This window comes from Callorhinus ursinus, unplaced genomic scaffold (assembly GCF_003265705.2).
Source record: "Callorhinus ursinus isolate GAN/ISIS: 27379988/994484 unplaced genomic scaffold, GSC_fseal_2.0 scaffold26, whole genome shotgun sequence".
NCBI classification, from domain to species: domain Eukaryota; kingdom Metazoa; phylum Chordata; class Mammalia; order Carnivora; family Otariidae; genus Callorhinus; species Callorhinus ursinus.
In genome coordinates this window covers 6116296-6143346 of record NW_027397088.1, presented here as the reverse complement: position 1 = coordinate 6143346, position 27051 = coordinate 6116296, and the positions used below count along the sequence as shown (strand labels likewise).

General features: G+C 41.9%; 1 protein-coding gene across 8 annotated transcripts in view; it reads right to left on the bottom strand.

Moving 5' to 3' along the window:
- FARS2 (phenylalanyl-tRNA synthetase 2, mitochondrial) overlaps positions 1-27051 on the bottom strand; it is a 536237-nt gene that overhangs the window by 466473 nt on the left and 42713 nt on the right. For 5 of the 8 annotated variants that reach the window (XM_073877541.1, XM_073877538.1, XM_073877539.1 and 2 more), the window contains exon 2: positions 22911-22997. The exons of the other annotated variants lie outside the window; for them this stretch is intronic. The gene's annotated coding sequence lies outside the window, so the exon portion shown is untranslated. The remainder of the gene's footprint in view (positions 1-22910; positions 22998-27051) is intronic. 8 annotated transcript variants of the gene reach the window in all.

Below are 27051 nucleotides of genomic sequence, written 5' to 3'. Positions count from 1 at the left end.
AAAACAAAACAAAACAAAACAAAACAAAAAAACGCTGACCTTCATCTGATCTTTCAGCAAGTCCTAATCTCTTTGCTGGTGGAGGTCCTTATGTCCATGTTGATGGCTGCTGACTGTTCAGGGGGGTGGTTGCTGAAGGTGAGGTGACTGGCAATTTCTGAAATAGGACATCGATGAAATCAGCCACACCTATTGACTCTTCCTTTCCAGAACAATTTCTCCGTAGCTTGTGATGCTGTTTGATAGCATTTTACCTACAGTAGAACTTCCTTCAAATTGGAGTCCATTCTCTCACCCCCTGCCGGTGCTTGATCAACGAAGTTACATCATATTCTAAATCCTCTGTTGCCATCTCAACAGTCTTCACGGTATCTTCCCTGGAGTAGATGCCATGTCAGGAAACCACTTTCTTTGCTCATCTGTAAGAAGCAATTCCTCATCCGTTCCGTTCAAGTTTATCGTGAGATGGCAGCAGTTCAGCCCCATCTTCAGGCTCCACTTCTAATTCTAGTTTTCTTGCTGTTTCCGCATCTGCAGTTCCTTCCTCCACTGGAGTCCTGAGTCCTCAAAGTCAGCCATGAAGGTGGGAATCACCTTCTTTCAAACTCCTAGTCCTGTGGATATTTTGACCTCTTCCCATGAATCACCAGTGTCCTGAATCTAGAAAGGTGAATCGTTTCCAGAAAGTTTTCAGTTGACTTTGCCCAGCTCCATCAGAGGAATCACTACCTGGCAGCTCTAACCTTATGAAACATATTTCTTAAATAATAAGATTTGAAAGTTGAAATGACTCCTTGATTCATCAGCCACAGAATGGATGCTGTGTTAGCAGGCATGAAGACAACATTCATTTCATTGGACATCTCCATCAGAGGTCCTGGGTGACCAGGTGCATTGTCAATGAGCAGGAATATTTTGAAGGCAATCTTTTTTTTTTTTTTTTTTTCTGAACAGTAGTTCTCAACAGTGGGCTTTAAATATTCAGTAAACCATGTTGTCAACAGATGTGCTACCATCCAGGTTTTGTTGTTCCATTTAGAGCACAGGCAGAATAGTTTAGCATAATTCTTAAGAGCCCAGGATTCTGAAATGGTAAATAAGTACTGGCTTCAACTTCAAGTCACCAGCTGCATTAGCCCCTAACAAAAGAGTCAGCCTATCCTTTGAAGCACTGAAGGCAGGAGCTGACTTCTCTCTAGCTCTGAAAGTCCTAGATGGCATCTTCTTCCAATAGAAGGCTGTTTTGCCTACACTGAAAACCTGCTGTTTGGTGCAGCCACCTTCATTAATTACCTTAGCTAGATCTTCCAGATAACCTACTACAATTTCTACCTTAGCCCTGCTACTTCACCTTGCACTTTGATATTCCAGATATGGATTCTATCCTTAAACTTCACGAACCAACATCTGCTAACTTCAAACTTTTCTCCAGCAAATTCCTTACCTCTCTCAGCCTTCACAGAATTGAATAGAGTTAGGACCTTGGTCTGGATTTAGCCTTTGGCTTACGGGAATGTTGTGGCTGGCTTCATCTTCTATCCAGACCGGTAAAACTTTCCCCATATCAGTAATCAGGCTGTTTTTGCTTTCTTATTCATGTGTTCACCTGAGTAGCACTTTTAATTTCTTTTAAGAACCTTTCCTTTGCATTCACAACTTGGCTAACTGTTTGGTGCAAGTGGCCCAGCTTTTGGCCTATCTCAGCATTCGACATGCCTTCATCACTAAGCTTAATCATTTCTAGCTTTTGATTTAAGGTGAGGGATGTGCCACCTTTCCTTTCAGCTCAACACTTAGAAGCCATGATAGGGTGACTGGCCTACTTTCAATATTGTTGTGTCTCAGGGAATAGAGAGGTCAAAGGAGAGGGGAGAGCAGCTGGTCAGTGGAGCAACCAGAATATATACCGTATTTATCAATTCAGTTCCCCTTCTTACATAGGCACAGTTTGTGGTGCCTCAAAATAATTACAAGAATAACTTCAAAGATCACTGATCACAGATCACCATAACAAATACAATAATCACGGAAAAGTTTGAAATATTATGAAGATTAGAAAATGTGACAGAGAAACATGAAGAGAGAAAATGCTGCTAGAAAAATGGCACTCAGAGACTTGTTTGATGCAGGATTGTCACAAACCTAAAATATGCAAAACATACAACAATTTGCAAAATTCAGTAAAGCAAAGCACAATGAAGCGAGATATGCTTGTACAGACTTTTAGGTTGGTTGTTTTTATGATTTTTTTTACATGGTTCCTGAATAAAATCTGATGTAATTCTTATCCTTGAGCTTATATGGGTAAGGTGTTTACCTCCCCCGGCTTTACTCAAGATTTTCTCTTTGTCTTTAGTTTTCTGCAGTTTTAAAGATTTTATTTATTTATTTGAGAGAGAGCGAATGAGAGATAGAGAGCACGAGAGGGAAGAGGGTCAGAGGGAGAAGCAGACTCCCCGCTGAGCAGGGAGCCTGATGCGGGACTCGATCCTGGGACTCCAGGATCATGACCTGAGCTGAAGGCAGTCGCTTAACCAACTGAGCCACCCAGGCGCCCAGTTTTCTGCAGTTTTAATATGATATATATAAGTGCAGATTTTTTGCAATTTGCCTGCATAGTGTTCTCTGAGCTTCCTGAATTTGTGGTTTGATGTCTATCATCCACTTGGGAAAATTTCTCAGCCATTATCTCTTCAAAAATTTCTTTTTTTCCTCTTTCTTCTCCTTTTGGTATTACCAGTACCCATATTTTATATGTTAATTGTCCTATCGTTCTTAAACATTCTGTTCTGGTATTTTTTATTCTTTTTTCCTTTTGTTTTCTCTTGACGAATCTACAAATTCATTGACTGTTTCCTTGGCCCAGTCCAGCCTACCCATGAACCAAAAGCCATTTTTCCTTTCTGTTACAGTGTTTCTCATTTCTAGCATTAATTGTGATTCTTCCCAGAGTTTCCATCTCTCTGCTTACATCTATCTGTTCTTGAATTTTGTCCACTTTTTCTATTAGAACCCTTAGTGTATTATACTTATTTTAATGCTCACTCAGTCTGACCATTCAAAAATCTCTTCCCTATCTGACTGTGGTTCTGATGCTTCATTTGTCTCTTTAAACTGTTTTGCCTTTTAGCATGCCTTGTAATTTTTTGTTGAAAGCCAGGCGTGATATATTGTGTTAAAGGAACTGAGGCCTTTAGTGTGAGGTTTTATGTGTATCTGGCTAGGAGGTAGGCTATGTTTACTGTTAGTTTTAGGTGTCAAGAGGCTAAAAATTCTTCTACTGTCCCTATTTTAGTCTTCCCTGTTGCCTTTGGCTTTCTCTTACATAGGGTCTGAGTCTTGCTGTTGATAATCCCTTGTTTATTATCCAGGTCCATGACTGATGTGGTGGTAAGGTGTTGGAGGAAGGGAAGCCCTCTATAGTGCTTTGATTAGGTCTCAGTCTTTTAGGGAGACTGTGCCCCTGGACTGTGACTTCCAAGTGTGACTCACCTTTCTTTTTCCCCCCTCAAGTGAGATCAAAAGTATAGAAGAGGCTGGAATTGGGTACTTCCCATCCCCCAAGTCAGTTAGTTACATTCTGGTAAACTCCAGGTCTGTTAAGCTTTAGTAAAACAGTTCCTTTCAGGGCAGGCTTTTGTTAAGAAGATCAGAATGCTCTGGATATATTTCAAAATGGTTTCTTTTCCCCTCCCACTGCCAGAAACAGGAGAGGATTTTTTTGAGACTCTGGTGGGGCTCCTGGAAGTAAAATTCATGAAAGCATAAAGCCCTTCCTGCCCCACCCCCTCCCCAGTACAGGGCCCTAGTTGTTTTAACTCTCAGGCTTGTGCACATCAAGCCTGTAGCAATTCACCTGTTACAGTTTAACTGTTCCTACCAGTCCTGGTGGGGGAAGGGGAAGAAGGGCGAGTCAGGGAAGGAGGGCTCTCCTCCAGGACTTCTGCTTCTGGTAAACCGTGATTCTTGGTATGCACTCTTCTCTCCATGTCTTGGGGCAGCAGTTTGCCCCTTTAACCTTGATTCCCTTATGGATCTGAGAAGAATCGTTGATTTTCAGGTTGCTGAGCTTATTTTCTCATTGTCAGGTCAGGAATGTGGACATCTAAGGTCTTTACATGTTGTCCCATTAATTTTTTAATTTATTAATGTGTCATTTTGGTGATACTGTAGTCCTATTTACAGTGTTCAAAACTACAGAAATCTATGTTTATTTCAAGTATTTTGCTTATAACATGCTACATGGAAATACCATTTGCACACAGGAAAAACACCCTCAGCACATACGAGTGTTCAGAAAAGTAGCTAATCCTTCTGAAGGTGCCACTCACCCTAGATGAATCTTGCACAGTACATGTGACATTTAAAAATCTCTCTGTTTGGATTACAACGATCTTTTCTTTATAAATAACTTCTAAAACCAGATGTCAGCCAACAAGAATACAGCTCCATTAGTCAGTGAAGGCTGCCAGTTAAGTGTCTGGATAGCCACCAGCATCCCTCTCCATAATGAAGCCCTAGCAGATGACAGAATGTGCACCAGCACTATATGCTGCTTTCCATCTTGTGCACAGCTCATTTGTTGATGCCGTACAAGGTGGCAGGAGGCAAGTGACTTCATTTCATATGAAGCAGGTTCCTATATGGTTGTTTATCATGGTCATTTGCCTCTGAACATGCATTTATAACCAGCCCATCACAAATGTGTTAGGTATTCGGGTGCCCTCTGTTCCCCTCTTCTCTAAAAATCATTCTACTCTTTAGAAACAGAACAAATTCTTTTCAGAATAATACGCTGCCAACAATATATCTTGATGCTTTGGAAAACACATGTTTTGTTACTGGTATATCATTCTTTCTTTGAAAGATGGGGAGAGCTATTACTTCGCCACGAATACTTAATGTTAAGGTCGTACTATTTTTCAAATTGTGGATTATTTTTTCCAGATTATATTTTCATAATTTCTCTTAGCTCCATCTTCTCACCAGGAAATGTATTTCCCATCTAACTCTATAATTTCTGGCTTGAAAACTTATTTACCTAGGTAAATCTATAATGGGTATCATTATATGTAATTTATGACTTTAGAATCACATTCATGTCAACAGACCAAAATGTCACACATAGGGTTTGATTTCACTATGGGGTTCTGCAGGTGCTGCATGCATGGAAAGAGATGAGACAACTATTCACAAAAGCTACGGTAATGGGGAAAGGCCAGACAGCGCATGTATATAAACGAATACTCACCTTGTCTGACACTGTCCAGCATTATGTAGGGGTCTTAACCCTTATTAATGCTTTACCAGGATTCTCATAACAATATTAGTTAATTCTCTAATATCCAGGCAGGCTGTTTCTTATCCCAAAATATTATTCCTAAAATCCAAGTCATTTAAATGAACATAGAAACCCTACATTATGAAAGATTCCTAAAGCGCCTCTTTTCAAAGCCAAGAACCCATTAGCAAACTTATCAACCAACAATTATCTCCACCCACAATTTGCCAGCTTTGTCATTTCAGATTTCTGTATATCAGATTTTCTTGAAATACAGCACAACTGAACTTCTGTTACATAGATTATACTTCTTTCTCAAAGAAATCCAGATTGCTATATAAAATTTGCCTCAAAAATTCTCCAAAAACGTTTTGGATAAAAGTAATATAAATTCCATGGGGTGGCTGGGTAGCTCAGTCATTAAGCGTCTGCCTTTGGCTCTCAGGTCATGATCCCGGAGTCCTGGGATCCAGCCCCGCCTCAGGCTCCCTGCTCCCTCTCTCCCCTGCTCGTGCTCTATCTCTATCTCTCTCTCTCAAATAAATAAATAAAATCTTTTAAAAAAAAACTAATATAAATCCCCAATTCAATTATATGAAAGAGTAATGAAATTTATATTTAACCAACTAAGAAAACCGAAGCTCTTTAGATACCACTGAGCCATGGTGGCCACCAGGACTCCCATGGATCACAAGTATGGGGAGAATCCCCCTTACTAGATCTCTTAATGTTTATGAGGATATGCAAGATCATTAATCATTAGAAAAAAGACATCCAAAACTGAGTGTTGCTGGAGTGGTGGGGGGTGGGAGGGATGGGGTGGCTGGGTGATAGACATTGGGGAGGGTATGTGCTATGGTGAGCGCTGTGTGCGCAAGACTGTTGAATCACAGATCTGTACTTCTGAAACAAATAATGCAACATATGTTAAGAAAAAAGAAAAAGAAGAAGATAGCAGGAGGGGAAGAATGAAGGGGAGTAAGTCGGAGGGGGAGACGAACCATGAGAGACGATGGACTCTGAAAAACAAACTGAGGGTTCTAGAGGGGAGGCGGGTGGGGGGATGGGTTAGTCTGGTGATGGGTATTAAAGAGGGCACGTTCTGCATGGAGCACTGGGTATTATGCACAAACAATGAATCATGGAACACTATTATCAAAAAGTAATGAGGTAATGTATGGTGATTAACACAACAATAAAAAAATTAAAAAAAAAAAAAAGAAAAAAGACATCCACTCAAACTGCAGAGGAAGAAGATACAAGCTCTACCTGAGGAGAAATCAGACTAGAGGCAGTTGATCGAATGTGGTCGGTGCTTAGCAAAGAACTCATGGACTTCCTCAGCTATTCCTTGGAGGGAGAAACCAGCAGTGCTGGTGAACCCTGCTGAAATATAGAGAAATGATCCACCCCATTCCACACATTATCCCTGCTCTCCCTGCTCCCACCTGCCTCAGTCAACTGATCACTCCCCTCTGCCCCACACACCCCATCTCACCCACCCAATATCTCAGGGATCCATCTGCCTCCTTCCATCACTACTGTCACTCCTTCCATCAGGCCACCTTTATTTATCTAAGGGACCCCTTGACTGGTTTCCCTGTCTCCAGTCTCAGCTTTCTTAAACTATTTTCCCCAAAACAACCAGCAAGATCTTCCAAACTACAGGTCTGATCAAGTCACTCTACTGGTAAAATCATTCAGCACCTCCCATGCCAAAAATGTCTCGGCGGATAAAATCCTTATGACTTAGCATGATTAATCTGACCTTCAGAAACTGGCTTGGATGTTCCCAAATCTTGCTACACTTGGAAATCTGGGAAGCTTTATAATTTCCAATGCCTCGGCACACCCCATCCCAATTAAGTCACAATGCCAGGAGGTGGGAGCCAGTTACCCCAGTATTTTTTAATTCCCAGGTGATTCCAAAATCAGCAAAGTTTTGGGAACCAACACTTTCCTCTCCAGATTCACCTCTTAAGATTCTCTAACTCCCACCTACAAACTAGCCTCCCTGAACCATTTTCTGTTTTTCAATACCTTCTCATGCTTACCTGTATCCAAAGGCTTTGCCGAGGCTGTTTCCTGTGAACACTCCACCCTCATTAAGGCTTATACAAATCTACTTCCCAGAAGAGTTCCCTGTACTTACAATAGAGTCCTTAAAAAATTCTCTATCAGAAATTATCTTCTGGGGAAGCCTGGGTGGCTCAGTCAGTTAAGCATCCAACTCTTGCTTTTGACTCAGGTGGTGATCTCAGGGTCATGGGATCAAGCCCCAAGAGGAGCTCCGCACTCAGTGGGGAGTCTGCTTGAGATTCTCTTCCTCTCTCTCTCTCACTCTCTCTTCCTCCCTCCCTCCCTCGCTTCTTCCCCTCCTCACCCGGAATCCTCAAATTTGGGTTAAAGACCATGTCCTCTGGCAACTTGTGCTTCCGCTATTATAACACTGAATACAAGGTGTCGGGTCTGCCTATTGATCAGACAGCAACCCCATTAAACACCAAGTTCTCTGGGAGCCAGGGGCATGTCCTCCTTGGTAACCACACAACCCCGAAAGGAAGCATCAGACGGAAGCTCCTAAGGAAAGGGACCGTGCCTTCACTGTTGAACACTTGTCTCCAGCACATCCAGCATTGGCACATATCAGGCACTCCATTTTGACTCAAGACCAGGTTGGATCCCTTAAAAATAAGAAATCAATAGTTGGCACTGTGGTCTTGAAATTTTGAGAGATGGCTCTTTAGGAAATAATAGCCCAGAACAGGGGAGGGGCAAGAAAAAAAGTGCCCCATGCTTTCTAGCACATCCTGGGAACTACCCTACTTTTCAAAACCCTCCTCGATGAGCACATTCTCAGCAACTACAGAAATGAGTCAAATCTTTATGCCTTGGTTCTTTCTGCTGTGGTACTATAACATTGTTCACCATCGTTAACGACTTTTCTAGGTTGGCAATACTGCCCTCCAATGTCAAACACTAAAAACACTAAGTCCTCAAGTGATAAAGACAATGCCCAGGGCTGTTAGGAAGCGTAAGTGAGAATGTAAAAAAAAGTCTCTAAACATAAAAAAAAATACCATACAAATATAAGTTATGAGACTTACAGATTAATAGCAAGCAAAGCCCAAAATAAATTCTTATTAAAATTTTTATACTTTAATTTCTGGGGATACATGAATGCCTTGAATGAAACTGCATCACTCTGAATTGAAGGCACATTCACAAGGACTGCAGCTTCATTCATAATCTGAATGCTTCCAGAAGATGGTCCCAAGCCATTTGCTTTTTTCTAAATTATCTATAAGTCTCAGACATCGCACACATCTAAAAAGCTCATTAGTAGTACAAGAACTTTATGTACCTAAATTTGGTTTGTGGATGAATATGTTTACTGCATAAAACCCATAAACACTCAGAAGATCCTATGCACGGAAAGTTATTTAAACTAACTTTTAGCCCCAAAGAAATCTATAGTAGGTAAATTTACATGGGGCCACAGTGGAGATATTTTATCATTATGGATCAGAAATGTATTACAGTTATGAAAGAAAGCAGTCTGTGGATGGCTTTTGTCTCTTTGTGACAGCGAGATCCAATCAGGAGCCCCTAGTCCCCATCACTTACAAACCTTAGTTTCTTACCCACTCTCCATGCCCATGCTTCAAAAAGAGGCTCATGGTCCTCTTCTCAGCTAATTAAACCACCAAGATCAAAAAATGAAAAGGTCTTGGGGCGCCTGGGTGGCTCAGTTTTTAAGCGTCCGCCTTCGGCTCAGGGCATGATCCCAGGGTCCTGGGATCGAGCCCCACATCGGGCTCCCTGCTCGGTGGGAAGCCTGCTTCTCCCTCTCCCACTCCCCCTGCTTGTGTTCCCTCTCTCGCTGTGTCTCTCTCTGTCAAATAAATAAAATCTTAAAAAAAAAAAAAAACTGAAAAGGTTTCAATTTTAAGAGAGTTTCATATATCTGAAGAGAACAGGATAAACAAAGTAAGTTGATCTCAGTCTAATACCATGATCTATGAATAAAGAAAATGTTATAGGATTTTTTTTCTAAGTAACATTTATTAGGGAGTGTAGATGCGTGTGTGTTTTAGAGAAAGAAAGCCCTATAATCTCATACTCAGATAATCCCTGTTGAGTTAAAAATAAAACAGACCACACACACACACACACACACAATTCAAATGGGATCCCTCCTCAATCTCCACTTCAGTTACTTTGTCACTTTTCCCACAACTGTTAATGTTTCCTATGATCCTTTTTGGAAGACTGGGGGATTTATTTAATCTATCTATAAAACATATTCTTTCTGATTATTTCTACAAACAGGGTCACAGACCACACCTTGCTTTTCATCTAATAGCAACATACACTGGAATGTTTTCTCTGTCAGCAAATGATGCATCCTCCTCACTCTCTGGACAGCCATTTAGGGGTGCCAGGATTTACCTGACCAATGCCACACTGAGGCGCTCTGTCCCCAGGTTTCTGCTATAGCAAATGATGCTGGAATAAGTATCCTTGCCCACATATCTTAGCCAATAACTGTAAGTTCAGATGGAAGATAATTTTTTAAAGGTGAGATTTCTAGGGAAAAGGGCATATGCATTCTATTTTGATATTGTCTGTGGATCTCATGTTTTTATGGTGAAAGTTTCCATTTGCCCAAACTCTCGTGAGCACTCAGAATTTTATTTTTTTGCCAAATTGTCCAAATATAATACCTCATTAACATACCTTCTAATAATTATTATCTGCAAGGCTGCACATCTCATTTGCTTTTTTAGCAGCATTTGTATATTTTTTCTTAAACTACCAATTCACACACACACATACACACACAACCTATTGGATTAATAGTCTTTTTATTAGTTGCATCTATGAGTTCTTTTAAAATTAAGATTGTTAACTTTCTTGTCTTTCTATCAACTGTTTCCTTGGCTATGTGTGCTGCAAATGTATGGCTTAGGGAAAGGTCTTCACCATTCTGAAATTAAAAATAAATCCACCATTTTCTTAGAGTTGTACTGTTTCACATTTTCATGCTTAAATCTTTGATCTATATCTGGAATTCCCCAACCCGGGAGAGAGTGAAAGAGGAAAACTGCATTTTGTTTAATTTCATTTCCCTGAACATTTAAATCATTGGACAAATCTATTTTCTACAGCGATCTGAAAATCATCGTCATCATCTAATTTCAGGTCCAGTTCAGGTTTACTTCTGGATACTATTTTGTTCCATTGATCTGTTTATCTATTTCTTCTTCCACAGCAAGAAGTTTAAATTGTTTAATTTCCAGTTCCAGCGTTTAAGTAATTATAGCTTCATGACGTACCTTAACATCCAGTAGGTCTAGTTGCTGCTCATTACCTTTTTCAGAATTTCCCATGTTTTTCCTCACATTCCACATACAGAGGAATTCTGTATCATTTCATTAACTCCCACCCTGAACAACAAAAATCCTACTGCTCTTTTGAATTGGGAAAGCACTAATTTTACAAATTTCCAGAGAAATGACCACTTTCAATATCAAGCCTTCCTTTCTATTATAGTCTTCCTTTTAACCCTTCTATCATATCCCTTTGGTTTAAAGTTTTCATCTATAAGTCTTCATATTTCTTATTTCAAGTTTATTCATAGCTGTTGTAAAAAAAAAAAAAAAAAAACCTATTTTTAAACATATCTTGTTGGGATAGGTGATATGCACAAACACTACAAAATTCCAAAGATACAAACAGACATACATTGAAAAGTAAGGCTCCCTCCCACCCCTGTCCCCAGCCATCCAGATTTCTTCCCTGGAGATTCATTTCAAATCTGCAGCAGGATGTAAATCATTTTGTTGTTAAGAAATTAGGATGTCCTCTCTTTAAAATATAAAATACGCTCAAGGCTAAAAAGAATCTGCACACTCCAGGTCTGAAAGGTAACTCCTGCTCCTGCCGGTCAGCCTGGAGTCCTCCTCCTTCCATCTTCCACATCCGACCCACTAGTATGTCCTGTTGTGTCTCCCCCAGCTTCATCCACTCCTGTCCTAATTCAGCGAGACTACAGAAGCTGAGAAGGCAGAGGCCTGACTTCATGTCTCACTGTTTCTCATGCACATAGCACAGTGAATAGCAGAGAACGTTAACGATGCACCACTGCCCCGTGCACAGAAAGTGCTCGATGTAGGGCTGGATGTTAGAGTAGCAGTCACAGCTGGGGCTAATGAAGGGTACTCTGCAGATGCCTGGGGCCAGCCCGTGGTAAGGTAAGGACAGAAAGGGAGAGGAAGCACACAAATCCTTTTGTAACAATGAGGCATTGTTGTCACATTCTTCCAGTAATTCATGTTTCTCATAATTTACAAACATACCCATCAACAACAGATTAGAAATAAAAAGTTATGGGTCCTTTGCCACAGATGGTTTAAGACACAGGGGGGCATGTAAGCCCCGATCATCCCGTGCCTAGCCTACCCTGGCAGGCACCCAAGGGGAGTCACCGATCTCCCCTGCCCCCCTCCAATCCACTTCTACAGAACCACATACCTGCAGCTCAAACCCTTCAGCACTTGCCCTCAGCACTCTCCAGGACCTACAAATATCTGCATCCCTGGGCTCCTTCCTGCTTCTGTGACTTCACCCAGATCTTTCTTGTCACCATCCAGGGGCCCTGTCTCTGTCTGCCTTCCCAGGACACAGGGCTCTCTTTCTGCCTTGGGGCCATTATGTGGGGTGCTCTCTCAGTTAGGAATACCTGGCCTAGGAGACAATAAACTCAGGAAATAATTAATGGAAGAACAATTTTGTAGAAGGCTATTTTTAAAAAGTGAAAAAATTCTCACAACCATGCTCCATTTTTTTGATAAAAATAAAAATCTCACATTCTCCCTTTACTTCAATCCTTTTTTTTAAAGATTTTCTTTATTTTTAAGTACTCTCTACACCCAACGTGGGGCTCAATCCCATAACCCCAAGACCAAGACTCACACACTCTACCAACTAAGCTGGCCAGCCCCCCACCCTTTCCTTCAGTGTTAAAAGATTCTCATCTCTTGAAGCAAAGTGGGAGGGTGAGTGCTTGCCTGCCACTAGGGTAAGGCAGAAGCTAAAACACAAAGTAGGGTCCTGCCCAGATCAAGCCTGCAGGGCAATTCTGTGGTCCTAACCATACTTACCCCACCAAGATTCCCCACAGGCACCACCCTCCCCTACTCACCACAACACTAAGCTAAGCTGAGGTAATTCATAAAACAGGAAATCAACCAGTTAACAAATATACGCAAAATGCTCAAACTCACTGCTGAGCAGAGAATTAAAAACTCAATGCTATTTCTTACATATCAAGTTAACAAAGCTTAAACAGCAGTAATACCCAATGTTAATGTGTAGCCTGTGGTTAGTTTGGCATTACTAGTATCAACTTGTTGAAAATAATATATAAAATATACAACATAAAACTGTGTGTGTGTGTGTGTGTGTGTGTGTGTGTATAACATCAAAATGTTTAATCTTTTTTGACCAGCAATTCAGCTCTAGGAAAATACCCTAAAGAACTAATCCTAGGGGTGCCTGGGTGGCTCAGTCAGTTAAGGTCTGCCTTTGGCTCGGGTCATAATCCCGGGGTCCTGGGATGGAGCCCCACATGGGGCTCCCTGCTCAGCGGGGAGCCTGCTTCTCCCTCTCCCTGTGTTCTCTCTCTCTCTCTCTCTCTCTCTCTCTCTCAAGTAAATAAATACAATCTTAAAAAAAAAAACTAATACTAAATACATACCAAACTTCATGCACAAAAAGTTCACTAGATGATAATCTGCAATTGGGAAAATATCGGAGCTGTGCCAATCAATGATTCTCAAAGGAAAGAGGGAGCCAGTCACTACTGACTGAAAAGATAAACCACTCAGGTCTGTGTCCATGACTGAGGGGCAGCACAAAACCCCACTGATGAAAAAGGGCTGAGCCTCTGATCCAGAAACTGACAAAATAAACAATTATTTCAATAAATGCCTCTCGAAAAATTAGGTTTTTGTAAAAGAAATTATATAACAAGGAAAAACATATGTATTCAATAGAAAGAAAAAAAATGTTTTCAAAAATAGCCTAATTATTGGGGCACCTGGGTGGCACGACCAGTTAAGCGTCTCTTAGTTTTGGCTCAGGCCATGATCTCAGGGTCATGGGATCAAGCCCCATGATGGGCTCCATGCTCAGCGCAGAGTCAGCTTAAGACTCTCTCTCCCTCTGCCCTTCCTCCCTGCATTCTTTTTCTCTAAAACAAAAAGCAAAACGAAAAAACACCAGCCTAATTATAACCACATAAAAATTATATATAGAATGGGAATGAAAGAAAATTTTGAAATGTTATATGTGGCTTACATTCAAGTGGAAGGAACTTGGGTTAATTTTCTCTCTTTCAGTTTTTCTTTATTTTCTAAATTTTTGAGAACAAGCTTAATAGTTCCTATCATGGAAAAAAAAAAGTTAATCCCTTTGAGACCAAATAAAGTAAAAAAAATGCCTACCTCAGCAAGCTGTAGCAAAATGTTTATCAACAGCGGTCAGTAAGACTCTCCTAACTTCTTTTTACTGTGTAACCATATTACTGGTTACTGCACAGAAGGCAGTATGGAGCTAGTTTAGTGGGATGCAGACAAAAATCATCCTTTCCACTAGCCACAGATACGATTAACGAAATTATCTTTGTGCTCTCCCAGGGAGAAAGTGGTTTACACACTTAGACAGTTTGAAACCCCGGCACCATACATAAAATAAGCTATTCAGTCATACCAAGGACACACATTTCTACTCCAAAGTTATAGAAACATAGTCAAAGCCCTCCGAAATGTAAATACCCATAAATTCCAAACCCGATTACCCAGTAGCTATAACCACTGACAGCTGATGTGGTTAACATCCATTTCCAGAGGCCTCGAGCCACCTCGGACTGGGCAGGCTGTAGTCATTCACAAATCATTCAAATCCCAGGGCAGACATCACAGGGCTGTTAAAAGGACTGGGAGACTGTTCATTCTCCCTCCTGCTTTGTCTGCTCAGTCCTTCCATTTGACATTCACCATGGGCACTTGCCTCACTATTAAAGCCTTTAGCTTCAGAACTTCAACTGCAAACAAATGTGCTTGTCATATTCAGGGGAAGAGGTTACGGAAAAGAAGAAGAAAAACCACCACACAGATGAGGCAACACTGAGGTTTAGATTTCAGTCACACAAGAGAAATCAAGAAACTCAAAATTAATGCTCCCTTGACAACCTTAAAACTCTACTCTGCGCATATGGATCAAAGTGAGAGTTTTATTAGGATCACGGTTGTGGCAAATACACACTCCAATCATGTAACACTGAACATTCTTCCTCTGAAATAACAAGTTTATAATTCAAATTCAGAGATAATAATGCAAAGCCATAATTTTGTATGAAACTGAATTTTGATCCCGCACTATCTCTGGGCTCTCAACACAAATCTCTAAGCCCCTATGGCTCTGGACCCGACCTAACTATTGCATCAAGGTCACAATCTCTATAAACACATTTCTGTGCAGTTATAAGAGAAGGGAAATGTGGACATATGGGGGTAAAAAATCCAAATATAGATCTGGTGAGGGCAAGGGAGGATGGGGGTAGCGAAACAAGTGCCCCAAGTTCTGTCCACAGGGTGTAGTGGAAAGAACACTACAGCAGGACCCAAGGGACCAGCTCTGAGTTCCCAGTCATCATCCACTATCTGTGTGACCTTGAGGAAGCCACTGGCCTTCCTGGGCTCAGTTTCTTCATCTGTCAAACAAGGAGGTCCCGTTAGATGATGTGGGAGGTAATACACAAGAGTCAGAGATCTTTTCCGGGGTGCCTGGGTGGCTCAGTCAGTTAAGTGTCCAACTCTTGATTTCAGCTCAGGTCATGATCTTCGGGTCCTGGGATCGAGCCCCACGTCTGGCTCCATGTTCGGTGGGGAGTCTGCTTAAGGATTCTCTCTCTCTCCTTCTCCCTCTGCCCCTCCCCCTTCTCTCTCACTCTCTCTCAAATAAATAAATACATAAATCTTCGGGGGGAAAAAAAGAGATCTTTTCCAGCATCACCTTTCTTAGGTAATTTCTCCACCAAAGTTTCTTCTTCCTTTACCCCTGTGAGGTCAGCTGTGGATTTTATAGACACACTCACTCTTATGAGCACAAAACCTGGGCAATCCCATTACTTAACCACAGGGCTTTTGTAGAACTCCTAGGACCACCGGATACAGCATTCATTTCCCTCAGTCAGTCCGTCAGTCAGTCAGTCAGTCAAAAGACACAAAGCCACCACAACACACATAAGATACAAAACAATGTGCTAGACAATCCAGGGGACAGGTATAAAAATTAATGATTTTAAAAGGTACAGTCTCTACTGTAAGGTACTTAGTGTTTACAGTCCAATGGGAAATAAAGAACTGGAGAAAATTGTAATGGTAAAGATCTAGAACAAATTACTAATTAATCAAAGTAACTTCCCCACTTAGCCCTAGATGTGATCTCAAAACCCCTCTCAGGGCGCCTGGGTGGCTAAGCAGGTTAAGCGTCTGCCTTCGGCTTGGGTCATAATCTCAGGGTCCTGGGATCGAGTCCCGCGTCAGGCTCCCCGCTCAGCTGAGAGCCTGCTTCTCTCTCCCCCTCAGCCTGCTGCTCTGCCTACTTCTGCTCTCTATCTCGCTGTCAAATAAATAAATAAAAAATCTTTAAAAAACAAAACAAACAAACAAACCAAAAAAAAAACCCTCTCAACATAAGCACTCCATTCCGCATCTGAAAGACTGCAGTTAGCAGGTGAGGGTATCTTTGCTACCCGGGTTAGGAAAGCTAGTGAGCTTTTGAGGTACTTCCAAAGCCCTCCCCTCTGTCTGTCCTACTAACCTTCAAATTCCACCTTTCACCTCTAAATGATTCTCAAAAAAGGGGGAGCCACTAAGAACCTCGTTCCAGTGGCTGAATGTTCTTATTATCCTTTGCCAATCTTTTTTTTAATTTTCAAAATTCCAGAAACAGGAAATATATATATAACTTGCTGTATTCCTTGTCTAACACACTGTGATATAAAACACTGAACTGGACGATTATTATATTGGCATTAGACACCTAGTATCTTCCTATTAACAAGAACGATGCATAATGTCATCGCAGTTTAAATCAATACACACATGAATCAGTGAGTTTTGTGAGTGCACACACACACACACCCTCCTGTCCTACTGTGAGAGGCTGCAACCGCACACACACCCTCACACACACCCTCACACACACACCCTCACACACACACCCTCATGCACACCCACACACACACCCTCACGCACACACCCACACACACCCTCACGCACACACCCTCACACACACCCACACACACACACACCCTCACGCACACACACCCTCACACACACCCACACACCCTCACACACACTCTCACGCACACACACCCACACACACACACACACACACACACACACACACACACCTGTCCTACTGTGGGAGGCTGCAGCCCTACCCCTGGCAGCCCCCCTGGGAAACAAATGACATGTGACGGCACTGTAAATCGGCTCCACTCCTCTCGAAAGCAATCTGGCGATATGTTTTCGGAGCCATAAAATTGTTCATACTCTTTGACCTAGTAATGCCACACCTGGGACTCTCTCATAAGAATCTAATTCAAAATATGGAAATAACCACCTGCACAAAGATATACCTGACAGTGTTATTAATAATTGTGAAAAGCTGGAAGCGATGTACTTGTCAACAAGAGAGCTAAATCATTAATGGTACACAACAGAATATTATGCACCCATTAAAATGGTAATGATGGAGATTACGTAGCACTAATGGGGAATGCAGATAGAAAACAGATACAAACGTAAAAATCACTGCAGAAAATGATAATCACTGTTTTAGGATGGTGAATGGGGCTGTTTTTCCCCTATTTCTTAGCTTTTTGTAATATAGTTCTGATGCTTCTATCATTAAAAGAGAATCTTTTTTAAAAAGTGGAGGGGCACCTGGGTGGCTCAGGCAGTTAAGTGTCCAACTCTCGATTTTGGCTCAGGTCATGATCACGGGGTCATGAGATTGAGCCCCGTGTCAGGCTCTACACTGGGCACGGAGCCTGCTTGAGATTCTCTCGCTCCCTCTCCCTCTGCCCCTGCCCCCTCCATTCTCCCGTTCCCTCTCTCTCTCTCTCCCAAAAATAAATAAATTTAATTAAAATTTTAAAAAATAAAACAATAAAAAATGGAATGCGAGCCCCCGATCATAAGGATAAAGAGGAGAGGGGCCACACCAGAGAGCAAAGCCTGCCCTCTTACCCCGGGAGGAAGGGGGCCAGAGGCACTTCTCATTGCAAGACAGGCAGGGAGCCGTGTGCGGAGAACAACTTCATGGAGAACTACCTGGAAGTGTCCCATATTGTCAGTGATCGCCAGGAAATGGGCAGTGCCCACCAGCTAACCCCAGTCAATTCCCTCCATTACGAGCATCCTGAGGCAGAGAATTCCCCAGGCACACCACACCCGTTGTAAGGTTAGTTCTCTGTTAAAGAGACTTATATGGGGTCACATGAGACTGTAAAATCATTTATTAAAGTAAGTAAGCACGGATTTTCACATTTGGAGCAATGAGGATTGTCTGTGGCAAGAAAGGCAATAATCAGAAAGATGGCAGGGAGAAAGCAGAAACACCTGTCACTTGTGGTTGAGCCAGAGGAGGTGGCCACCAGGGGTATGTGTCTCAGAGACAGGAGTCAATGTGAGGGCAGGACTGGCCTCTCCTGGGCTTACTCGGGGACGAAGGACACAGGTCAGGAAGAGTGTTCAGTCGCAACACACTATTAATCACCAGATGGAAACTGATTTAAACTTGGAGCCACTTAATCCCATATGCAGTTTCAGGCCTGTGTCCAACCTGGGGACCAGCCCCACATACAGAGATCTTAGGGAACTCTAGTCCAATTTTAAATGGCCAACACTGAGTGAGATTCGTAGGTTCCCTGCCTTGCAGCTCTTGTGTTCTTACCCTCATCCCTTAGCCAAGCCCGTCTTTTATGATGCAGTGTCAACAACCAAATGCTCACCTCCCCTCTATATCTTAATTTCGCTCCAAGGCCCTGCCCCAGGAGGCTGCAGAGCAACTGACTTAAAATTCAAATTATGTCACCCTCCTCTCTGTCAACCTTGGGAAAATTACCTAATCTCTCCAAACCTCAGTTCCCTTATCTTTAAAATCTATACCTATGCCATAAGGTCATTATAAGGTTCACAAGAAATAATGAATGTAGGGGCACCTGGGTGGCTCAGTCAGTTAAGCATCTGACTTCGGCTCAGGTCATGATCTTGGGGTCCTGGAATCAGGCCCCGAGTCGGGCACAGTGCTCAGCGCTGAGACTGCTTGTCCCTCTGCCCCTCCTCCCATGAGCCCCTCTCTCAACTGAATAAATAAAACCTTTTATTTTTAAGAAAAAAGAATGAACATAAACCACAGTATCTGACGCAACAGAATGCTAAAATAAAAGCTTGCTACACATGCCCTTCTGTTCCTCAGCTACTAGCATCATGCCTGTCTCACCTTCATCCACTAATCCTGTCCATTAAACATGACAGCATGGCCCACCCTCTCCTGCTAAATCCTCCTTATCCCAACCACACACCTGTACTCAGCCTGCCTTCTGGAACCACCATACTATCCAAACTGAGAGACTCTCATTTCTGAGCCAAGATCTGACTCCATTTCCCTACAAATGTTAACACCTCAGATACAGAGGAAGCACACAGCAATCCTTTCAAAGCTGGGGTACTGAGTCCACACTGCCTGCATTCAAAGCCCTGTTCTTTCACTTGTTAGTTAATGTGACCTTGGTCAAGTTACTTAAACCCTCCGTGCCTCAATTTCCCCATCTATAAAATAGATGTAGAACAGTGCCTACCTTGCTAAGCCTGCTGTGAGGACCAAGTATATGAATAAAACTCTGAGAGCTCTGTCTAGCACCTAGTAAACAGGTACTTTTTTAACTTTGACTCCCCATGAGAATATTTAGGCCAGAGGTATTTGGCTAGATACATATGCTATCCCATGTTAGCAGACAAGTCAAACATCTTTGCTCCTCTTAAGCATTAGAGGAGATTTAAGTAGGCTTTCTAGAGCAAAGCCTTGCTATTCCCAGTGTGGTCCACAGACCAGCATCAGCATCATGTGGGAGCTCATCAGAAATGCAGATTCTCAGGCCCTACTTAGTCTGACTGAAATGGAACCTGCATATAGTGGCCACTCCCCATATCACCATAATATAATATTTGATTCTACACGCCCTATATGAAGATACCACAAACTATCATTGATGGAAGGCAACCATTTCTGAACTGTTCCTCTTAGAAATGATGCTGGCTTTGAAAGACCCAGAAGTGGCACTGGGCTGGGCTGGAGCTAGGAAGGGCTGGCAGAACCTCCTCCACAAAACAACCAGCTATGTTTTTAAAGAGAATTTGCTGGTACCTTGTTGCCTTTCCATTTCAAACATCCAGCATGTTAAAAACTAAGGCAACAGAAAAGTAAGTGCTGCATTGTTATAACCCTTGACCTTTTCCTAGTGACATGTGTAACTAATCAGTCCCTGGAGGTCAACAACCAAGGAATAATTACAGGGAAGGGGATAGGGAAAACAAATGAGAGTACAGAGCAGAAAAATCATTCCAACTGATCCAAGAGCCCCTTCAAGTCCTTCCGAGGGGAAGGGGGGGAAGCACAGCCTTCGTTTTCTAAGACATCAGAAATGACCAGATGCCCTTGACTTTGATCTAAGCAATCAGTTCCTTCCTCCATCAGTGCCCTCATTCCACCTCCACACACACCTGTCACCAAGGTAATTAAGAGGAGAAATCCACACAAATGTGAGAAGCCACCTCCCCAGTCCACCCCCCATAACTATTATGAAATATTATCTAAATGTGAAAACCAGATCAAACCCAAATGTGCCTCTCTTTGAAAAAAACAAAGAGGATATATGGCAGATGTCCCTAAGAGAATTTCCTCGTGTCACTCTGAATTAGCAACTATATATGATTATAAATAAATATAACATTATTTAAGCATGTACTATGTATATTCCTAAGTACATACACATATACATGTACAAACTTCTCTGCTCTGCCTATATCTGAAAGGTTTTAGAGTGGGTCAGGAAGTCCTTGTCCTCAACTACTGGAGTAACTCAAACATTTTCTACCCTTAAGTGGGGTCTCTAAGAGATACACAGGAGGAAAACAGCCATGGATCATACATCATTTCTTTCTGTTTCAACTGCTGACAGAGCTCTCATAAACACACAGAATACAAACAATGACAAAGTTAGAAAATTCTACATCTAAATGCTCATTTTTAAAACCAAACTAAAGCAAAGAGAATACTTGCTTCCCCAAACTCCAAATCTCATCTCTGAACTTTGATGAAGTTTCAACCAAACAATCTTAAAGCCACAGTCCAACACAGGAAAGATGATGCCAGATCCATCACTGCCCTTTTAAACATACTCAAGGGGCGCCTGGGTGGCTCAGTCATTGGGCGTCTGCCTTTGGCTCAGGTCATGATCCCAGGGTCCTGGGATCGAGCCCCGCATCAGGCTCCCTGCTCGGCAGGAGGCCTGCTTCTCCCTCTCCCACTCTCCCTGCTTGTGTTCCCTCTCTCGCTGTGTCTCTCTCTGTCAAATAAATAAATAAAAAATCTTAAAAAAAAAAAAAATACTCAAACGACCCAGGAGGGGCTCGGACAAAGCATTCCTCTAAACCAAACGCCCTCAGATTGACTATGTGGCTTACTCAAAGATACAGTCAGATTTCCCAAAGTAGTGATATGGCTGAGGGTTTAAATGCACAGGAGGGCAGGCGCTATAGGTAGTGAGGGTCTAAATGAGAAGCCTTCCAGAACTGCAGAAATGTCAGCTCCAACATCATCGCAGTCTTCACTTTATAAAATTAAGCGGCCATCAGAACACAGAGACCTGGAGCTTGCATTGAAATCTTGGAGAACAGTTGTCTTTCCTCTATATTCCTAAACTTAAGGTTCGGAAGGGTAAATACGATCTGCCCTCCACAGCAACCAGCATTGTGTGAATATAAAGACATACTTCATAAAGATATGGAAATAATTTTCAACCACAGAAAAACAAAATAGAAGAGATTCCCACTGTATGTGAGAAATATATTCCAGCAATCCCCGCTGCTGATAAGGACAACCAGAGAAAAGACTTCCTATATCCTCTGCGGTGGCAAAAATCTTAATGAGAGCTCAAAGAACCAGGTAGTCAAGAGAAATTAGAGCAACAATCTTACACCCTGACCGTACCTTAGAATTATCCATGAAGTTTTTTACAAATCCCAATGGCCAGGGCACCCACCAGACCAGTTACATCACAATCTCTGGAGGTGGGCTTCAGGCATCATTACATTTTCAAGCTCCCTAGGTGGAGTGCAGTGTACTGAATGCGAGATTATTCTAAAGATACCTTCCAGATCAGAAAGGTCATCCTTGTTGATTGTTGGCCCCTGATACAATTGGACCAGGAGTCTTTGTCTAAAACCCACACCCAGCTGGGGAGGCACTTGAGGCCATGCACACCCAGCCCCCCAGCCTTAAAGTGCAGCACAAAAGTCACCCGCCCAGAGGGCCTGCCTGGATGAGCAGGGTCAAAGAGGCCCTTGGGTCTGTATTTTCACAGGGTGCTTCCCTGGCAGCAGTATGAGAGGCCCTGGAGACAGGCTGCGACATGAGCCAACACACAGGCCGAGCTGAGCCAGCCTCACGGAGGAATGGCGCTTTTTTCAGAATGCCACAAAGCCCCCTGGTGACTACTCTCTGAGGGAGAATGCACACCCTCTTAACAAAACACACACGGGGATGAAAAAAATAAGTACATTTCCTAGCTATTGCTACTCTGTTAATAAAGCTGGAAAACTCACTCTATCTGAATAAAAAAAAGTCCTCAGTGTTTACCACTGATACTCTCCAAGTTTCCCCCAATTTAAATCCAGCTTGAGATCATTTTGCTTGGTTTTATTTGAATGCAAACTTCTGGCAGGAGTAGGTAGAGTGGAGATGTATAAAAAATTCTACCAGAGTCAATTCATACTTATTCAAAATACTTAAAGGCAAATTTTACCCAAGAAATCTGAATAAAGAGAAAATCGAACATATTGCCTACATTTCCTAGAATAATATTTTAAATAACAGAACAGTTTAAAGCATAAATTTAGAATGGCAGGAAAAAACCATATAGAGATATTCAAAAATTAATTCTTTTTACAAAATGTGGATTTTTTTTAAAAAAACATTTTTATCAACAAAAGAAAAGAAAAACCAACCACTAAATCTAAGAGTGCTTAACAATATGAACTCCGCAGGCAAGCTGCCTGGGTCTGAATCCAGGCTCCAATACTACATTAGGCATAGTGCCCTTAATCATGTCTCTGAGCCTCTCTGGGCCTCACCTTCCCTGGATATCAAAGGTTCTGAGTTGGACTGTAGGGTTCAAATTCAGATCTGTACATGTTAGCTGTGTGAATCCATTTAATCTCTCTGCACCTCTCTTCCTCCTCTGTAACACTAACGCAAGAATAGTACCTACCTCCTATCTGAAGAAATTGGAACCCTGGTGCACTGCTGACAGAAATGTAAAATGGTGAAGCCGCTGTAGAAAACAGTATGGCGGTTCCTACAAATATTAAACAGAATTACCACATGAGCCAGCAATTCCACTTCGGGGTCTATACTCAAAAGAATTGAAAGCAAGATCTCAAACATACTTTGCTGTTCGTAGCAGCGTATTTACAATAGCCAAAAGGGGAAAGCAATCCAAGAGTACACTGACATACAGTTGGACAAAATGTGGTACACTCACACAATGGACTGTAGTTCAGCCTTAATAAAGAAGGAACTTTTGACACGTTACAACATGAATGAAACTTGATTACATTACTCTGAGTGAAATAAGCCAGTCACAAAATGAAATGACACACGCTGTATGATTCCACTTATATGCGATCCTTAGAGTAGTCAAATTGACAGAGACCCAAAGCAGAACAAGGGTGGTTGCCAGGGGCTTGGGATGGGGGGGGCGGGGGGAGGCGGGAGGGCATGGGAGGAATAGGGAGTTAGGGTTTAATGGGTGCTGAGTTTCAGTCTGGAGAGATGAAAAAGTTCTGAGATGGATGGTGGTGATGGTTTACACAACAATGTGGATGTACTTAATGCCCCTGACCTGTACACTTAAAAAATGGTTAAGACGGTCATTTTTATGTCTTATATATTTTGCCACAAAAAAATAAATAAATAAGAAAGAATAGTCCCTACCTTCTAGAGATGTTAAGGATTAAAACATACGTGAAGTGTTTAAAGAGTGCCCAGCACAGAGTAAGCCCTCCATAAATATTAGCTACTATCTTATTTTCCTGCCTTTGTAATGCCCTCCAGTCCCTATTACTGTGTTCTACAGAAATAGATGCTCACTGACGAGATTCCAATCCTCCCCCTTGGAGCTGTATACCTTCCTCAATGAGACAGTTCCAGCCCAGGCCTTCCTTCTAGAATAAATGTTCCTTCTTTGGGACAAAACTTCCACTGCAATTGGATAAAGAATCCACCTAATTTCTGCAGTCTTCACACATAAAACTGAGATGACCACATTAAAAAAAGTAATAATAATTTTATTGTCTTCATTTCCTAAATGGTTTGTTAGGAATTTTGCCTCAAAAATGGGTTCATAGGTGGGGTGCCAGGGTGGCTCAGTCAGTTAAGCATCTGCGTTCAGCTCAGGTCATGTTCCCAGGCTCCTGGGATTGAGTCCCACTTCAGGCTCCCTGCTCAGCGGGGAGTCCGCTTCTCCCTTTCCCCACTTCTTCTGCTCTCCCTCTAACTATCTCTCTCTTTCAAATAAATAAATAAAATCTTGAAAAAAAAATGGGTTCATAGGCTAATACTATCATATATGTCTGATAGAAGAAAAAAGAAGGAAATTCTCCCTGCTATTCATAAATATTCTTTCACTTTTTATCACAACCAAGACTATTTTACTTCTTTGCTTGATCATTTAAAAAACCTATTAGAATGAAAATTTCCAAGCATATACAAAAGCAGAGAGTTCAACTAGCTCCCATATAACCAGCTTAATAACCAACATTAACCTTTTTGACTCTGCCAAAGACTACATTCTCTCCCCAAAATATCAGAATAAAAGTGCCACAACCAGCTACACTGAAGCAATGTTCAACTATAACAATTACCACCACCATCATCATCATCACTATTTTTCTTTACTTTTAAAAAGTTCTTTTCTGGGGGGCACCTGGGTGACTCAGTCAGTTAAGCAAACGACTCTTGGTTTCGGCTCAGGTCAGGATCTCAGGGTCATGAGATCAAGCCCCGCACCGGAATCCGCTCAGCACAGTCTGCTTGAGATTCTCTCCCTCTCCCTCTGCCTCTCCCCACTCGCGTGTGTTCTCTCTCCCTCTCTCAAATAAATAAATAAAATCTTTTAAAACTTTTCTTGTATTTTCTTAACTCCTTTCATTTTTTTCCTTTGAAACTACAAATAATTTCAATACCTACCTTGCCAGGATTATTGTGAGGATGTAATATACATGAAAATGCACAGCCTGGTGTCTGACACGAATTAGTTTCCTGAGAAAAATTAATGCTCCAAAACCACCATCTCACCCTACTCCAAGACAAAAGACACCCACACATATCTTTCTCCATTTTTCATCCCTTCCTTTGCCCTTCCCTTCCTAACACTGGTCCTTGCTTCCTTCCTACACCCCTGCCTCCTTCTAAACCAGGGATCCCAAACACACACAACTAATCACAAATCCAATAATCTAGAAGACCCCAAATATAAAAGCGAATACAGAAAATAAATAAATTGAACTGATAAGTGTATTTAACATTTAGGGTATGAGTCCCTAAATTAAAAATAAAAAATATACCCAATTTAGTGCCTGTATATGATTTATTTTTTTTTAAAGATTTTATTTATTTATTTGAGAGAGAGAGAATGAGAGATAGAGAGCACGAGAGGGAAGAGGGTCAGAGGGAGAAGCAGACTCCCCGCCGAGCAGGGAGCCCGATGCGGGACTCGATCCCGGGACTCCAGGATCATGACCTGAGCCGAAGGCAGTCGCTTAACCAACTGAGCCACCCAGGCGCCCCGTGCCTGTATATGATTTAATGGAAAAATAAGGCTAGACACTACATTGTAAAGTATCACACATGGGAATTCCTAATGCAAGTCATTCCTCTGTTTGGTGTGTGTGTGTCTATATTTTAAACATTAACTCTTTTTTGATGATCCAAGAACTTTTAAATGCTGATGAGATTTATTTCCTTGCAGTACTTTTTGCCCATGGCAAACCTGCCATCTCTAATTTGTTTTAAAAGGAATTGTAATCACCCAATCAATCACAGTCTTGAACTTCAGCCTTCACAGTCACTTTACTGTGGTCAAAACTGGCTCTAAAAATGCATGTTGTAACAGTTCTATTGTCCTCAAGCTCCAAAATGCCAATGACAGGAATATAATTTGAGGAAACCCTCTGGTAGACGAACAAACAGCACATGGAGTTTCCAATTTGTCTTCTACCAGGATTCTTTAAATAAAAGTGAATGTCTATGATATTATTAAGTAATAACTTTTCCCCCACTAGGATTTAAAGACTTATAAATCACCCAAGTTTCTATGCAGTGAAACTAGTTTCTTCATCATAAAAATCACATGGCTCACTCAGTTTTAAATAACGTATCTTTCTTTATGGGGAGGTATAGAATGACCAAATAATCATCCTTCCAGTTCTAACCTCCTCCCCTGCTGGCATACACTTAATCTTCACTTCCTTGGCATCCATCTTTCTCACTTGTATCCTACTTCAACAGAAAAGGGAGCTTTCTTCTCACCTAGGCCAAAGCATTATGGTGTATTCACTTCAGCGTACAAAATGCTCTAATTCCTACAAGCACCCACAACCCCATCAGCTACAGTCCCCTCTATGCTTGTCTCATCTCTTTAGTACTCAGGAAGGCACAGAGGCTTAAGCATTAAACCCGTCTTGTCTTCATTTTCTCAACCCAATGAACTCCAGGTTCTCTGTCCACTGGGACTATTGTCAGTAGGGTCACCAATGGCCTCCCATTTACTCAATCCAATGGCCACTTTTCAGTGCTTATCTTATTTAAGTCTCTGTAGCATTTGACACTGTTGGTCACCTCCGCTTCCAAAGTGTGTGCCTTCCCTCAGTTTTTCCACCCTTCTCCTGACCTTCCTCCCACCTCTTTGAACACTCCTACTCAGTGTCCTCCAAGGACTCACGTCCTCCAATCGTCCCTTAGCAGTCAGTGACCCCATCTTTGGCCCTGTTTTCTTCCCTTTCTACTACATACCCTTCCTTGGTCCCATCTACTTTTGAATATCACTGACCTCAGTTACCAATGATATGCCAAGGTCTGTCAGATCTCTATATTTCCACCCCCAGTCTCCCTCATGAGCTCCAGTTTACACATGCAGGACCTCACCTGGGCATTGCCCAGGCACCTTAAACTCAATACATCCAAAATCTAATACTAGCTTATGCATTTCTATATGGGGGAATGCTACCAACCACCACCTGATTACTCAATCCAGAAAACCAGAAGACATCCTTTAGTCCTTTCCCTTTATTCCTGATATCCAAGTAATTGCTAGGTCCTATTGCATCTAAACCACAAATCTCTAGGATTTG